Here is a 15800-nt window from a genome sequence, read left to right as displayed (position 1 = left end):
GGTAGGGTGCACTTTGTGGCCCTCTTCTCCCTTTCAGACTCCAGACAGCATCATGCAAAGGGCTCCTGCTCCATGCGCTGCAGCTTCTTCCTGCCTCTCACAGGGTGGCCCTAAAGTGGCTTCAGCTTCTCCTACCTTCTTGAACTCCATTTGTCTTTCCTCGTCTCCTCTTCCCCCGAGCTCCAGAGGCCCCAAGTTGGCAGTCTTTGCTTTCTAATAGTTGTAAATTGGTTGATTGTGGGGGAGAGTGATGCTGGGGACCGTCTTTTCTGCCATTTTGATGTCAGTCCCTATAAAGCTCTTTTGTTCTTGACTGAAATCATTGTCCAAACAAAGTCAGTGGTCAACCCAGGCCTGATCTCCAGAAAAAAAAGTATTCATCTTGAGAATCCTCTACATCACTTGTGCATAGTTGGAAGTCATCTCTCACAGAGTCCTAAGTCTGGCACCATTAGAGCATGTCTGAGATCTTAATTCTGTGTTTTCTACTGGAACTGAGGTCATCAGGAGAGGATGGAAGAGCAAGAGAGTGAAAATAGGGCACAGAAGAGGGACCAGGGCACAGGCCTTCAGGAGCACAAGTGTTTCCACAGAGCACGCACAGGATGCCAGGTGTGGATCGTGTCTGGAAACTAACAAAGGAGAGGGAGAATAAATACTGGTCCTGACACTGGATTTAAACTTCATTCTTTTTAGTGACTGGGGCACAGATGCCACCAACCAGAGGAGCCAATGTCAATTTGGTGGCACAAGAAAAAGGTTGGAAGCAGGCTCACACACCTTCCTAACGTGCCTCTGTTGCAGGCCCTCTCTCTGCGCCTGCTCGTTTGGGGTGGGTCTGTCCAGAGAAGACCATCTGTGTATGCACAGTACCTTCCTTTCCGATGCGAGGAAATCAAGCCAGTGACTAATTGGATTTGGTGGAAGCCCCAGCTGGCTGGCTGGGCTTTGGCAACTGATGTGAAGCCTCTCTGTGGGCTCCTGGCTAGAGGACAGGACCTTCATCCCCCAGACAGAAGGTTAATGACAGCAGATAGCAAATCACCTCCGGAGCCTTTGTCCCAGCTCCCAGAACTGCTGCCCAATTGGAGCCTGTGCTGGCTTCCATCTTAATTGCTAATGCGAGCAGAATTGCTCCCGTCAAGGCAGGGGGTGGAGGGGCTGCAGAGCCATGGGCCAGGTCGTGACCGTCTCCTCTGCCAGAGTGCCAGAACATTCCTTCCAGCCGACAGCAGGGCTTGGGAAAGAACACCTGCTGCTATGCTTCTGAGTCACAAACATTTCCATTGATGGCTCATTCTTGGAACTTGCTGGTAGCTGCCAACCTACTCTTGTCAACTCGTCCAGGTTGCAGAGGATTGTGATTGTCATTCTTGTCCACCAAATTTTGCCTAGAGCCTTTAGGGACAGGATGATCACTTAGGGATTGATGGAGCATGTGCCCAAATGCTGAGCAGAGCCTGGCTACGTGTTCTTTCCCAGGAGAGGACCAGACCTCACAGGTAGCTCTGTCTTTATTGCAAGGATGCAGTAAAGATTTTCGTTTTGTTTACTACACATTTGGTTTAACTCCATTAATTCAGACTATGTAGGGAAGGCCAGCCTGGATAAGTTAGAGATATCTTATTATTTAGGCATTTGCAAGATATGGGGTTTCATTACAGTATTTCCCCACACTTTTGTATATCCAAGGTACTTGGAATTCACTGCTACTTTGCACGTTGATAATTAGCATCTTTTTATACCCTCAATTAAACTGCCAAAGTCCCTAGTTGTTTTCTTTTTTCTTAAGTTACTTAAACATAGCTCTGTAATTTTATTTACCCTATTTGTTTGCTCGGGAAGCTCTTTTTCAGTGATAATGAAGAGGAAGACTTAGACCCTACTCACATCAAATTATCATACATTTTAAGTTTGCCAAGTCCAAAATTCTTAATGAGAGTTTACAGCTTATAAGTGCATCTCTAGTGTGAAAAACCTACATCTTGCACAGGGAGACGACACATTTTTGCTCTAACCACATAGTGGGTCTGCTATAAATTGGCTCACAAACCCGTATCTACTGGATTATCCATTTTTTTCTGTGGTGTAAACGTTGGAGACAGGGAACCACAGAATTGAATTTTCAGGAAATGTGCCTGTTAAGTAGGCAGGATTTTTTTTTTTTTTTCAAAAATACATTGAGCACCTACTTGTCCTGCTCTATGAGACCGTCACCTGGAGTGCATCAGCACCTGCCCTTGAAGAATCCACCAGCCCCTAACTGGCGGGTTTGGAGCACAAGTGTCCTAGTGACCTGCTGGACGAGTCCTGGGTTAGTGCTGGGAGGGCTGTCCTCTTTTCTCTTGCTAGTATCAGATGACTGTTCTGAGCTGCAAAATCTGAGAAGCAAAGAAAACATCACAAGAGATCACACTCTGCCCACATGCTTTGCAGGTCTCCAGATCAGCCTCTCCTGATTACAGAGACAGCTGATGCTTGATTGCTGTACAGGAATCAAATCAGGGGAGTTAAAACACCGATCCGTCACTGCCAAGCACACATGGGGGTGAAGCATGAAGTCAAAAGCTGTGTGGTAATCAATGGAGAGCAGCTCATTAAAATCCATTAAATTTCCTGAGTTGGGAATTGATTGCTCTCTCCCTGCACACCTTCTAAATCTTGTCTGACAGCTTTGTCTGCTGTCATTTATCTCTCGTGGCAAAATACTAGTGGAGAAATTATCACACTTTCGGTCTATTCTTTCTGTGTGTGTGCAAGTGATTGCACTGTTTCCTAGCAGACGAAAATAAAAGAGAAGGTATAAACATTGTCCTTTCAGATATAAACTACAACAAAGAATGGATCAGACTTCCATAGAATGATTCCTCACAAAGGCTACATAGTAAGTTGAAGTCTTTTGGCCAAAACAGCTTTCTAGTCAGATACACTGTTTATTTTCACCAAGCATGCAACAAAATGCAAATATCCACTATTGAAACATACTATGGGATGTTCAGAACTAGTTGAAAGTCATCATTAAACTTTGGGCCTGTGTATACCTGGAAGGCTGAAAGCTTCAAAGAGATGTGAAAATTTAAACATATCAGGGTCCAGATGTCAGGAGGCCATTGTCTGTCCATTTGTTGGATCCATTTGTGGGTATTAAACCTGTATTCACCTCTTTTTAGTTGGGTTGAACTTGGGCAAATAGCATAAACTCTCAGAACTCTGCTTCTTCACCTGCATAATGGAGACAGTAATATAACACCACTTCTTGCAGTTGCTGTGAGGATCAGACAAGATAATGGGTATAAAATATCTAGTTTGGTACTTAGCACATAGCAGGTGCTCAATAAATATTTGTTGTTTTGAGTCCTTTCCTCTTCTTCTGTAAAATACTAATCCTGCCGTGTAACTTTCTAACTTAAGATCTATGAAGTTACTAACATGAAACTTTTTTGCTGCAGAGGATTTCCTATGGAGTTTGGAGAGGACGTTGTTACCCGATGGGATTGCTAGGTGCACTTGTGTCGTCAGTTGTCTCCTCTCTTTGGCCTTTTTTGTACTGTGACTTCCAGAAGACACACTCATTATTTCCCATTTTCCAGTCTTCTTTCATAGCTGTGTGCCTGTATTTCCCAGTCATACTACCGTATTGCTTTTACTCTTTGCTTGGTTCCTAGTTTGGTTATTACTCCTAAGACTCCCTCAGGGTCTTTCCTGAATCTCTTGGGAATGCTGAGCAAACCCACAGAGCCTTGGAATCCAGGTGTTCAAACCAGCCTGAAATTGGCTCTCAGTTTTGCAGAATGTATTGATCTCAGGTGCCTGGTGCTGATGGACGTAATTTTTAAATCGTAGGTCTTGCTGCTTGGCAATAACTGGGCTTTGTCAAATAGGAAAATGCTGGGATGGTGATGACTTGAGAGCTCTTTCACGAACAGGGAGAATTTCCCTTTTCTGCTCTTTATTGAAAATGTCGTGAGCTTTATTGTCTCGTGTGAAAGCCCAAGGACAAAGTGGGTAATCACCTTAACTTCCATTTGAGAATGTTGTATTGCCTGTCTGTTTCTAGAGGGCAGAAAATGGCAGCTGGCTGCACAAGAGAAAGGTGGACTTTGCAAATACAAGTCCTTATCTACTTGCAATTTTGTGTTTCATTTCTTAAGGGCCTGATCCTAAAATAGTTGTAGGAATGTCTGCTCGCTGCAGCCTTTTTACTTGTTCTAAAATATTGGGATTGTGTTATAACTTAACATAATAAAGTATTGATAAGTAAGAAAATAATGATGCTTGCTTAGTAAAAATAAGTAAGTTTCATGTTGGAAGGGAACTGTTTTCTCACAGGATAACTTTTGAATGTTGGGGTTAAAAGGAAGCAACCATTTATAGAAATGAATCTTTATATGAGATCCTTGTCGAGTGACTGTTTAGCCTATGTTTGGTTATATCCACTGCCCAAAGATCTGTCATTCCTCAGACAATACATTACCTTTGTGCAGTGCTCGATTAGAAATGCTCCTAATGGTCCATTTAGAAAACCTCAAATGGTCATGCAGTAGCTGGCACCGCCTGGCCCTACTCCTAATCCAACGGGACAAGTTGGAATTAATTTATTTCTCTTCTATATGACAACCTGTAAAATATATGAAGACCTATATATTGTCCTATCTTCTCTTCTTCAAGAAAAATTTCCCTAGTCCTCTGTTTCCTACATATCAGCCTGTTTTCTTTTTTTCTGATAATGTTATGTTTGATTCTCATTTCTCATAAAGGGAAATATCCAAAAATGAAAAAATCATGTTAGGTACTTCATGATAGTAAGCTTTAATGAATTAAGATTTTGTGGTGTGCACCTTTATTAATGTGTCAGGAGGAGACACTTGTATGATTTATGTACGTATGTATTTATTCAGTTATGTATACTGTACCTTAATAAAAAATATTTAGTCTCGGAAAAGTACATAGACCACGTTAAGATAAGGCAATTTTTCACATAGAAATCAGGTCAAAAGGCAAATGAAAGCAGGAAAAATAAGATTACACCAAGGGGAAGATTAATACCCAAAGTGCATGGCAGATATCCAACACCTGTGTCCTCACACAGGCTGAGGGTACCTGCAATCAGGTATAAGAGTGATTCACAGGCTGGAAGGAGAAAATCAACCCCAGAACTCAAGAGAAGTGTAACCATTTCTCGTGCTGAAACATTTCTTCTGTGCTCCACATGAAGGGGACACTGGATGAAGTATATTGAGATATAATTTCTAAAATTCAAAATAGGGGTGCAGTCCTATGAGTTTTGATAAACTTATGCACTCATGTAGCCACCACCACAATAAAGATATAGAATATTTCCATCACCCTAAAAAGTTCCTCATCTTCCTTGGGAGTCTGTACCGCAGCCCCAGCCCCCAGCAATGGTGATCTGATCCTACATCCTGCAGGGCTGCCTTTTGCATAACGCTACATGGAGTCATGCAGAGTATAACCATTTGCTCTGGATTCTTTCATTGAGCACAGTGCTTTTGAGATCCGTCCATGCTGTTGTGCATATCACCAGTCCATTCCAACATCCTGCCTGCTATGGCCTAGTTTGTTTACCCCTCTACCAGTTAGTGGACATCTGGGTTGTTTCCAGTCCAGAGTGACTATGAATAAAGCAGCTACAGATATCATGTATAGATATTTGTGTAGATACATGTTTTGATTTTTTTTTTTTATTAAGATGACCGGTAAGGGCATCTTAACCCTTGACTTGGTCTTGTCAGCACCACGCTCACCCAAATGAGCTAACTGGCCATCCCTATATAGGGATCCGAACCTGTGGCCTTGGTGTTATCAACACCACACTCTCCCAAGTGAGCCACGGGCTGGCCCCCACACGTTTTCATTTCTTTTAGGTAAATACGTAGGTGTGGGATTGCTGGATCATATGCAAATGTATGTTTAACTTTATTTTTTAAAAAAACTGCTAAAAATGTTTTCCAAAGTGGCTCTACTATTTTTAATTCCCACCAGCAATGTGTAAGAGTTCCAGTTGCTTTACATCACTGCCAGCACGTGATATTTTCAGTTTTGTTTTTTTCTTTTAAAGTTTAGCCATTCTAGTAGGTATGTAGTGGTATCTCATTGTGGTTTTCATTTGCTTTTTCATTTACTTAATATTCTTTAGTAATATGAGTGTTCAAATTTTTGCCCATTTTTTATTACATTGATTGTTTTCTTATTGAGTTTGAGAGTTTTTTTTTATATATTTTAGACACAAGTTTTTGGGCAGGTGTTTTGCAAATTTTTTCTGCCACCTTATATCTTACGTTTCATTGTCTTATCAGTGTGTTTTGAAAAAGTTTTCAATTTTTGTGAAGTTCATTTTGTCATTTTTTCTCTTATGATTCATACTTTATGTGTCCTGTCTAAAAAATCTTTGCCTAACTCACAGCCTTCTATACATTTTATAGTTTTAGCTTCAATATTTGGGTTATGTCAGTTTTGAGCTGTTTGTCCACTACATTATTGGAATAAACAAGTGAATGAGTTTCAAAGATATGTTTTCTAAAGAGTTCTTAACAAAAGCCAAATGACATTATGTCAGAGGATATTCCAGAAACAGCTTCTATTGGAGAAGCTGAATCAGGGACATAGCTCTCTGTTGTTTGAATGTAATTCAGTGATAGATTTTAGAGTATGTAGAGAAAGCTTCTTGAGTTGAGGGGCTTAAAACATATAAAGTTACATGCAAAATTCACCTAGCTTTGATTTATTCTGAAGAGAGGAACTATAATTTTTGCCAGAGTTTCAAAGGAGACAGTGACTACCACTTTCTCCCCAAAATGTTGAGAACCATTGACCTAGAGCAGAGCTCCACTAACTACAAACCCACAGGCCAGGGCCAGCCAGCACCTGTTTTGCAAATAAAGTTTTACTACAACATAGCCATGCTAACTTGCATTGTCCATGGCTGTTTTTTCAGTATAACAGTAGAGTTGAATTATTGGGACAGACACTATAATGAGCATAAAAACTGTAACATGTATTATGTGGCCTTGTGTATGGGAAGAGATGGATGGCATATCTCTCGGGTTAACCTGGCAAAAATAGACATTGTCTCAACTGGGTGTCTATCGAGTATTGTGTATATTGAACGCAGGGTTACACTCTCTTGTATTAAGAACCTGGAGAGCAGAAGTATGTTGTTAATGGTTGTATGCAGAATTTCATATTTTAACAGTTAAAAGTTCTAAGAATCACACAATCTTAACTAGAAGGCTACCTTCATTTTTCACGGGAAGAAAACAAAGGAAGATCCTCTAGGTTTGTAAATACTGTTATCTTTGCAAATTATTTAGAGATCATTCAATAACCAGAATATGGTTGTGATAATTTTAAATTGGGAGATATTTCAAGAGGTCATTACCATATAGCCAACTTTGAACTTTGGATGTGTATCTGTTGGTTGTAGATATACTGGTTGAAAAATGGGTCTCTAGGAAGTGAATGAGGTGGCTCCTTATATAGGAAGTTAGCTCTAAGCCATTTAGATAAACTTAATGTTTATTTGCTGTTATTTTTAAAAATAGTAGCTCTGAAGCCCTTCTTTCCAGAATGAATTAGATGTCAGTTAAAGCTGTTCCTTTCTCATGACAATAAAGTCATATTTTCTGCAAATGAAAGGAAGTTTTTAGTTTTCATTAGTTTTTAGCTGGCAGAAAGGGCACACACAAAGGGTTGAGCTTTTTCTAAAGTAGGATCTAAACAATTAAAGGCATACTTTAACAAAAATATGAGCCAGGGAACATTCCTATTTTCCTCTGAATCCTTGAAAACTATTTCTACTAACTCAGAATCTAGTAATGTTTTTGAGATGTGGATTCTGAGTTCAACCCAAGTCAAAGAAACCATCTTATTCCTTACAGAGTTCTCCATAGGGTAACAGAATATTACATTAATCAATATTGGAGGAGCTGAACCTAGAGCCCATCTCATTTAGAATATTGCCTGAGAAGCCCAGACTTGTGGTTTATATCAAGGAAAACAGGTATACATTTTTAATGAAATGTTCAGCAAGTTATATATACACCTATACTTTGGAATAGAATAAAGGGTTGTCCTTTTGAAAATGATATTAGTGATCACAGGGTAAAGCTAGACAAGGCCATCCCCATGGAGTTGATTAGAATGGTTGTAAACTGGCAAGAAGTTAGATCCTAAGCCCAGTAAAATTAGTCTTCATATCTTTCTTCCTCTTGTTTATACCCTCGATTCCTAGCTCGGTGCCTGTCACACAGCAGGCAATGAATGAATGAATGAATGGGTGAATGGATGAGTATTTCTTGTTTCCATTTAGAAAATTGCTTGGGCAATTTGCAAGTACTTGACGATATTATGCATGCACATGCCCAGCAATCCCAGGCTGGGTATTCTTCCCAGGGACATTCTCACACAGGGCTGTAAAAACGGCATGTAGGTGTCTGTTTGTGACACTGTGAGTTGGAGATAGCTTAGGTGTACCTCTGAAGGGGATGGATAAGTAAAAGTGTATAATGTGGAATACCTGGCAATGATCTGGATGTACATAGATAACAATGTGAATAAATCTTAGAAATGTCCTTACTTAAAAAAAGTAAGAAACACAGTGAGATTCATAGCACATGGACATTTAAAACAGCACATATTTGGGGGCAGTGTATCAGAGGGCATAAAAACATGGATGCATTCTAGGGCTGGCTGGTAGGTCAGCTGGTTAGAATGTGGTGCTGATAACATCAAGGTCCAGAGTTTGATCGCTGTACTCGCCAGCCACCAAAAAAAAAGAACATGGGTTCTGAAGCCAGACTTAATAGGTCCAAATTCCAGTTCTACTACTTACCCCTTATCGTACATGAGTTATTTAATTTCTTTGTGCCTCAGTTTCTATATTTGCAAAATGGTGATAATCTCATTGTGTTATTATCCAGATTTGATGAGGTAATATATATGAAGCATTTAGAACACAGAGTAAGTGCTCATAGTGTTATCAATTATTATAATTATTACAAAGATGTATGCATATTTAAAGACAGGTTAAAAATATTGGACTGGGTGACCAAGGGGGTAAGGGAAAGGGATTCAGCAGGATACAAAATCAACATCAACCATCAGTAGTGTTTCTATACACCAATAACAAACTAGCTGAAAAGGAAGTCAAGAAAGGAATCTCATTTAAAATAGCTAATAAGAAAAATAAAATACCTAGGAATAAATTTAACCAAGGAGGTGACAGATCTCTACAATAAAAATTGTAAACCACTGATGAAAGAAAATGAAGAGGACACAAAAACTGGAAAGACGTTGCATGTTCATGGATTGGGAGAATTAATACTGTTAAAATGACCATGCTCCCCTCCTCCTGGAAGTAGGCAAGCAGCAGAGCACACCTGGGGGGCCTAAGCAGGAGCTGAGGGCAGCATCCCCCAGCTGGAAGCAGGCAAGGAGCATGACAAAAACACCACATGCATGCAGGTGCCCATCACAGCCACTGCCACAGTTGCCACAAAAACGTCTTGACACCACAGCAATAACCACAGCCACTGTGCAGGCAGCCCACCGGATACTCGACTACATTTACATGAGGAGTGCCACCAGCAAAGACCAGAAAAAGAAGATATCATCTTTCTCCTTAAACCCCATACCACAGTAATAGAAGAATCAACTGCTATACCAGATAACCAGACATCAACATGGAGTTACTAGAAATACAAAAATCCAGGAAAATATGACCCCACCAAAAGAATACAGAAATATTCAAATACCAGACCCTATAGAGCAGGAAACCCTGGAAATGACTGAAAAGGAAACCCAAGCAACAATCTTAAGGAAACTCACTGAGATATGAGAAGATTCAGTTAGACAACATAATGAAATGAGAAAAAAAATCCAGGATTTAAAAGAGGAAATTTAAAAAGAGATTAGTACCTTAAAGAATGTAGCAGAACTAAAAGAATGTAGTAGAACTCATGGAACTGAAAGATTCACTCAGCAAAATAAAAAACACAACTGAGAGCTTAAGCAGTAGGCAAGAACAAGCAGAAGAAAGAATTTCTCATCAGCCTTCTCAAAATAACCCAGGCAGACAAAAAGGGGGGGGGGGAATGAGGAAAATCTAAGAGAATTAGCAGACAATCTTAAGCACACAAACATTCAAATCATGTGTGTTCCAGAAAGGGAGGAGAAAAGAAAAGTCATGGAAAACCTATTTGATAAAATAATAATGGAAAACTTCCCAAGTATAGTGAGAGACATGGACATTCAGATCCAGAAGGCTCAAAGATCCCCAAATAGATTCAACCCAAAAAGATCCTCCCCAAGACACATTATAGTCAGACTGGCAAAGCTCAAAGACAAAGAGAGAATCTTAAAAGAAGCAGGAGAAAAACATCAAGTCATCTGTAAGGGAGCCCCTATCAGACTAACAGCAGACTTCTCAGCAGAAACTCTGCAGGCCAGAAGAAAATGGGATGATATATTCAAAATACTAAAACAAAGCCAAGATTACTGTACCCAGCAAGGTTATCCTTCAGAAATGAGGGAAAAATAGTGCATTTTCCAGACAAACAAAAACTGCGGGAGTTCACCAACACAAAACCAGCCCTGCAAGAAATCCTCAAGGAAGTCTTGCATCAGGAAACTGAAAAACAATAATCATTCATCTTACTAGCTATAGTTCTCTTCAAACTTTCTGATTTTTTCATAATTCAGTCTTGGTAGATTGTGTGTTTCTAGGAATTTATTCATCTCATCTAATTTGTTGACCAACAATTATTCATAGTATTCTCTTATAACCCTTTTGATTTCTGTAAATGTGGTTGTAATGACCTCTCTTTCATTTCTGATTTTAGTTATTTGAGTCTTCTCTCTTTTTTCTTAGTCCATCAAGATAAAGGTTTGTCAAATTTGTGGATCTCATCAAAGTACCAACTTTTGGTTTCATTGATTTTCTTTCTTTCTTTTTTTTTTTCTACTTTCTATTTCTTTTAGCAATGCTCTAATTTTTATTATTTACTCACTTTGCTAGGTCTGGACTTAGTTTGCTCTTCATTTCCGTTTCCTAAGGTGCAAAGGTGATTGTTGATGTGAGATCTTTCTTTTTTATTCATGTATGTATTTACAATAAATAAATTTTCCTTTTAGCCAAAAAAAAAATTATAAAAAAAATTCTTTTCAGTCATTTTTTTGGAGGTATATCTGGAGTTTAAATATACCTAGTTATTTTTAGTGAAGTTTATCATCCTGCTTTTTAACTTAATATTACATCTTGAAAATTTGTCTTCAGTACTCTTCAAAGTTATGATTTTTAGTAACTGTATTATATTACATTTTATTTTTTATTTTTATTTTTTATTATTTCATGGATAATAATGCATTATATTACACTTAATTTATTTAGCCATTCTCATATTGTTGGACATACAGTTTATTCCCAATTTTTTACCTTTATATAACTGCCTTCCACATTTAAAAAATGTTTTTTCTTTGAGCATTTGCTTATGGTTTCAAGAAGTAGGATAATTGATTGAAAGTGTATGAACATTTTAAAGACTTCTATTTATGAATCCAATCTGTTCTTCAAAAAAGTTCTACTGATTTATATTTAAACTAGAAGATTTTGACATTGTTTCTTTCATAGCACCAGTATCATACAGTATCATATTTTTTCAGTTTGAGAAATGAAATATGTCATTTTTCTGTTTTAATTTCCATTTCTATGAACATCTTAGAATCTATTTATTAACCATGTGTGTTTCTTTGGGGTGTGTGACTTGTCTGCTCATGTCCTTCACCAAATTTCTGATAAGATTTTTCTAATTCATTTTTAAGAGTTCTTTATGCATTAAGGATCTGAATCTTTGTGTGTTAAATTTGTTCCTTATCAATTGACTTTAAATTCAATTTGTGATGTTTTCCTTTGTTTGTATGTTGAGAAAATAATTTTCTACCTAAATATTTAATTATAAATAAATAAATAAAAGGCAAAAATAAAAAAGAGAGAGAGAGATCATACTACCCACAGTGATCTACAGATTCAGTGCAATCCCTATCAAAATACCAATGACATTCTTCACAGAAATAGAAAAAAACAATCCTAAAATTTGCCACAGAAGACCCCAAATAGTCAAAGCAATCCTGAGCAAAAAGAACAAAGCTGGATGTATTTGAAATATACCACAAAGCTATAGTAACCAAAACAGCATGGTACTGGCATAAAAACAGAGAAATAGAACAATGGAGCAGAACAGAGAACCTAGAAGAAAATCCACATATTTACAGCCAACTGATTTTCAACAAAGGCCCCAAGAACATATATTGGGGAAAGGACATTCTCTTCAGTAAACAGTGCTGGGAGAATTAGACATCCATGTGTAGAAGAATGAAACTAGAATCCTAACTCCTACCATATAGTTTAAAAAATAAAACAAAACAAAAACTCAAAATTGATTAAAACCTAAATGTAAGACCTGCCCAGAACTTGAAACTGCTAGAAGACAACATAGAGGAAATGCATCAGGACATTGGTCTGGGCAAAGGTTTTATGGATAAGACCTCAAAAGTACAGCCAACAAAAGCAAAAATAGATAAATGGGATTATATCAAACTAAAACACTTCTGCACAGCAAAGGAAACAATTAACAGAGTGAAGAGACAACCTGCACAATGGCATAAAATATTTGCAAACTATTCATTTAGCAAGAGATTGGTATCCAGAATATATAAGGAATCCAAACAACTCAACAAAAAACAAAATAATTCAATTTAAAAATGGGTAAATGTTCTGGATAGACAGTTCTCAAAAGAAAATACTCAAATGGCCAAAAAATATATGAAAAAATGCTCAATATCACTAATCATCAGGGAAATGCACAGCAAAGCTACAGTGAGATATCATCTCACCCCAGTTAGAATGGCTATTATCAAAAAAGACAAAAAATAGCAAACGTGGGCAAGAATACAGAGAAAAGGGAACTCTTACACAGTGTTGGTAGAAATGTAAATTAGTGCAGCCATTACAGAAAACTGTATGGAGGTTCCTCAAAAAACTAAAAATAGAATTACCTTATGATCCAGTAATCCCACTACTGGGTGTATATTTAAAGGAAAGAAAATCAGTATGTCAAAGAGATATCTGCACTTCCATGTTTATTACAGCGCTGTTCACAACAGTCAAGACATGGAATCAACCTAAGTTTCCATCAACAGATGAACGGAAAGAAAATGTGGCATATATACACAATGGAATACTATTCAGCCATAAAAAATAATGATATTCTGCCATTTGCCCCAACATGGCTGACCCTGGAGGACATTATGTTAAGTTAAATAAGTCAGGAACAGACAGATAAATACTGCATGTTCTTACTTATGTAAAAGCTAAATAAGTTGGTCTCATAGAAGCAGAGAATAGAATAGTGGTTACTAGAGGCTGGGAATGGTGGAGGTAGGGTGGCTAGGGAGAGGGTTAACAGACACAAAACTGCAGCTAGATAGAAGGAATAAGCTGTCGTGTTCTGTAGCACTGCAGGGTGAGTATAGTTAATAGCTTATTCTGTATTTTCAAATAGCTAGAAGAAAGGATTTTGAATATTCCCAACCAAGAAATAACACGTTTGAGACAATGAATATGCTAATTACCTTGATTTAATCATTGTACGTTATAAACAGTTATCAAAATATCACACTGTACCCCATAAATATGTACAATTATTATGTGTCAATTAAAAACCATAATTTTAAAAAGGGAAAGGGAGTAGGGTATGGGAATGAAAGGGGAGGGATAAGAAAAAAGAAGGAAAAACAAAGTTTGTTAGAGCTGACTGTTTGGGGCAGGTGACCTTAATTTGTGATGCTGGGAAGAGTAAACTTTCCAGGTTTACCAGGTATCTAAGATTCCAAAATTTGAATATCAGTTTCGAATATTGGATTCCTATTTCTAGACCTGTCCTCTTTATAGTATTTCATAGAAATAAGTGATATTGTATCATTTGCAGAAACATGGATGGAACTGGAATTCATCATGTTAAGTGAAGTAAGTCAGACACAGAAAGACAAATACCATATAATATCACTCATATGTGGAAACTTTTTAAAAAAGTAGTTTTCATCAAAGTAGACAGTAGAATAATGGTTAGCAGAGGCTGGGAGGGGTGGGTGGTGGGGGGAGAGGAGAAGGAATGGACGAACGGGTGCAAAACTATGCTGTCTACCCTAAGTGCATAAGTGAGTCATTGTGCAGCATATGCATGTACTGAAACAATACATGTACCCCACAAAATGTGTAAGTAAAAATTTTTTAAAATGTAAGCCAAACTCACATCCTCATGTGAGAATTTATTGTACTTGCATCTTTTGAGGATACTGGAAATTTGAGTCAGTATTGAATTGACAAGATCCCCGCTGATCTCTTTTGTTCTGATTTCATTTTTTCTTATTGCTTTGTTAACCTCATCAGGGTTTGCCTTCCCCCTCCCCCCTTTGGCATGGCAATCCGTGACAGATCAGCCACTGGAAGGGAGAGACCCACATTTGCTGTGACATATTTTAGATAAAACTGGTTTTAAATTTTCAGCAATTCGTAGATAAGATGTGGAAGAGCAGCCTTTTCCTCCAGGCTTCCTAAGTGGGATTTTACAAGTTGGTTGGATGACGAAAGGTTTCTAGTGGAATTTGGAATCTTCCTAGCCAACCTCACACTTTCAAGCCCCCTTGACCTCACCAGTGTGAGAGGGAAATCCTTTTTTTTAATATAGTCCAAAACGTCCATTCAAACACTGGCAGCAAACAGAAGGACCAAACACGACGAGGTTCTGCCAGCAGTCCCCAACATGGAGTCATTATGGGTGGTGAGATATGTTACCAGGAATTTGCTTCTACTAACATTAACATTTTGTACATATGTGAGTGGACCGAAGGCTGTTCCTGTAACAATTTCCTTCTCCCTCACTTGCCTCTTGTTTTATGAGGAAGAGAACACACCCAGATACAAATGAAGGGCTGTTTGCATAGCGTAGGCAGGTTGAAGGGACGCGGAAGAGATGGTGAAGCTCCCTAAGGGCTGAAGGGAAAGGGTTACTGGAATCTCATCAGGGATAGAAGTGCCACCCAGTGGGAACTAGGGTCATGAAGGGACACAGCCACTGCTGGAGTAGCAAATCTCCATCAGAAAGCGAGAAGGAGTACCCCGACCTCTTTCTTCTCCTGCCCAGAGATCTCCTGCCATTGTCCCCCCTGGCCTCAGCCAACTAAAGCAGCCACAAGACCATGCAGGACCCAGCTTCCCAGGACCCAGGACAGAGAAGCAGAGAGAGTGGTTGGGGAGATGGCAGACGGAGAATTGCCAGCACACATTTCCCATAGTCATTTTTTTTTTAAGTGAGGAGAAAAGTTTGAGGATTTCATGAAACAGTACCCACGGGAGTGTGGTACAAATGCGAGCATATTCTATGATGCATTTGATGGCAGAAAAGAGATTGGGAATTGTTGGCTGTGAGGTGGACTCCCAAGGTACAAATATAGACAACATTTTCCTCAGCTGTATCTCATGTGCTAACATTGAGCATGGCTAGGTTCTATTTTTAAATATATTTGGTAGGCAAATTTCTATTAAGATTTAAATATCTGTCTTTAGAAGAGCAGATGTAAGCTCCATTTCTGATTCCTTGTCCTGTTCGCCATTGTATACCTGGCATCTAGCACAGAGCCTGGCATTGTGAAAGAATGAACTAGAAGCATCTTTCAGGTACCTTACATATTCTAGGTATGGACTCACTGGACTAACGTCCAACTCA

At 38.6% G+C, this 15800-nt stretch overlaps 1 protein-coding gene across 1 annotated transcript in view; it reads left to right on the top strand.

Moving 5' to 3' along the window:
- Positions 1–15800, top strand: part of CALN1 (calneuron 1) — a 469391-nt gene that overhangs the window by 324121 nt on the left and 129470 nt on the right. The window lies entirely within an intron of this gene.

The sequence above is a fragment of the Cynocephalus volans genome, chromosome 3 (genome assembly GCF_027409185.1).
Source record: "Cynocephalus volans isolate mCynVol1 chromosome 3, mCynVol1.pri, whole genome shotgun sequence".
In the NCBI taxonomy this organism is placed as follows: Eukaryota; Metazoa; Chordata; class Mammalia; order Dermoptera; family Cynocephalidae; genus Cynocephalus; species Cynocephalus volans.
Note: the sequence above shows the minus strand (reverse complement) of the source record. Positions and strands in the feature narration are given on the sequence as shown.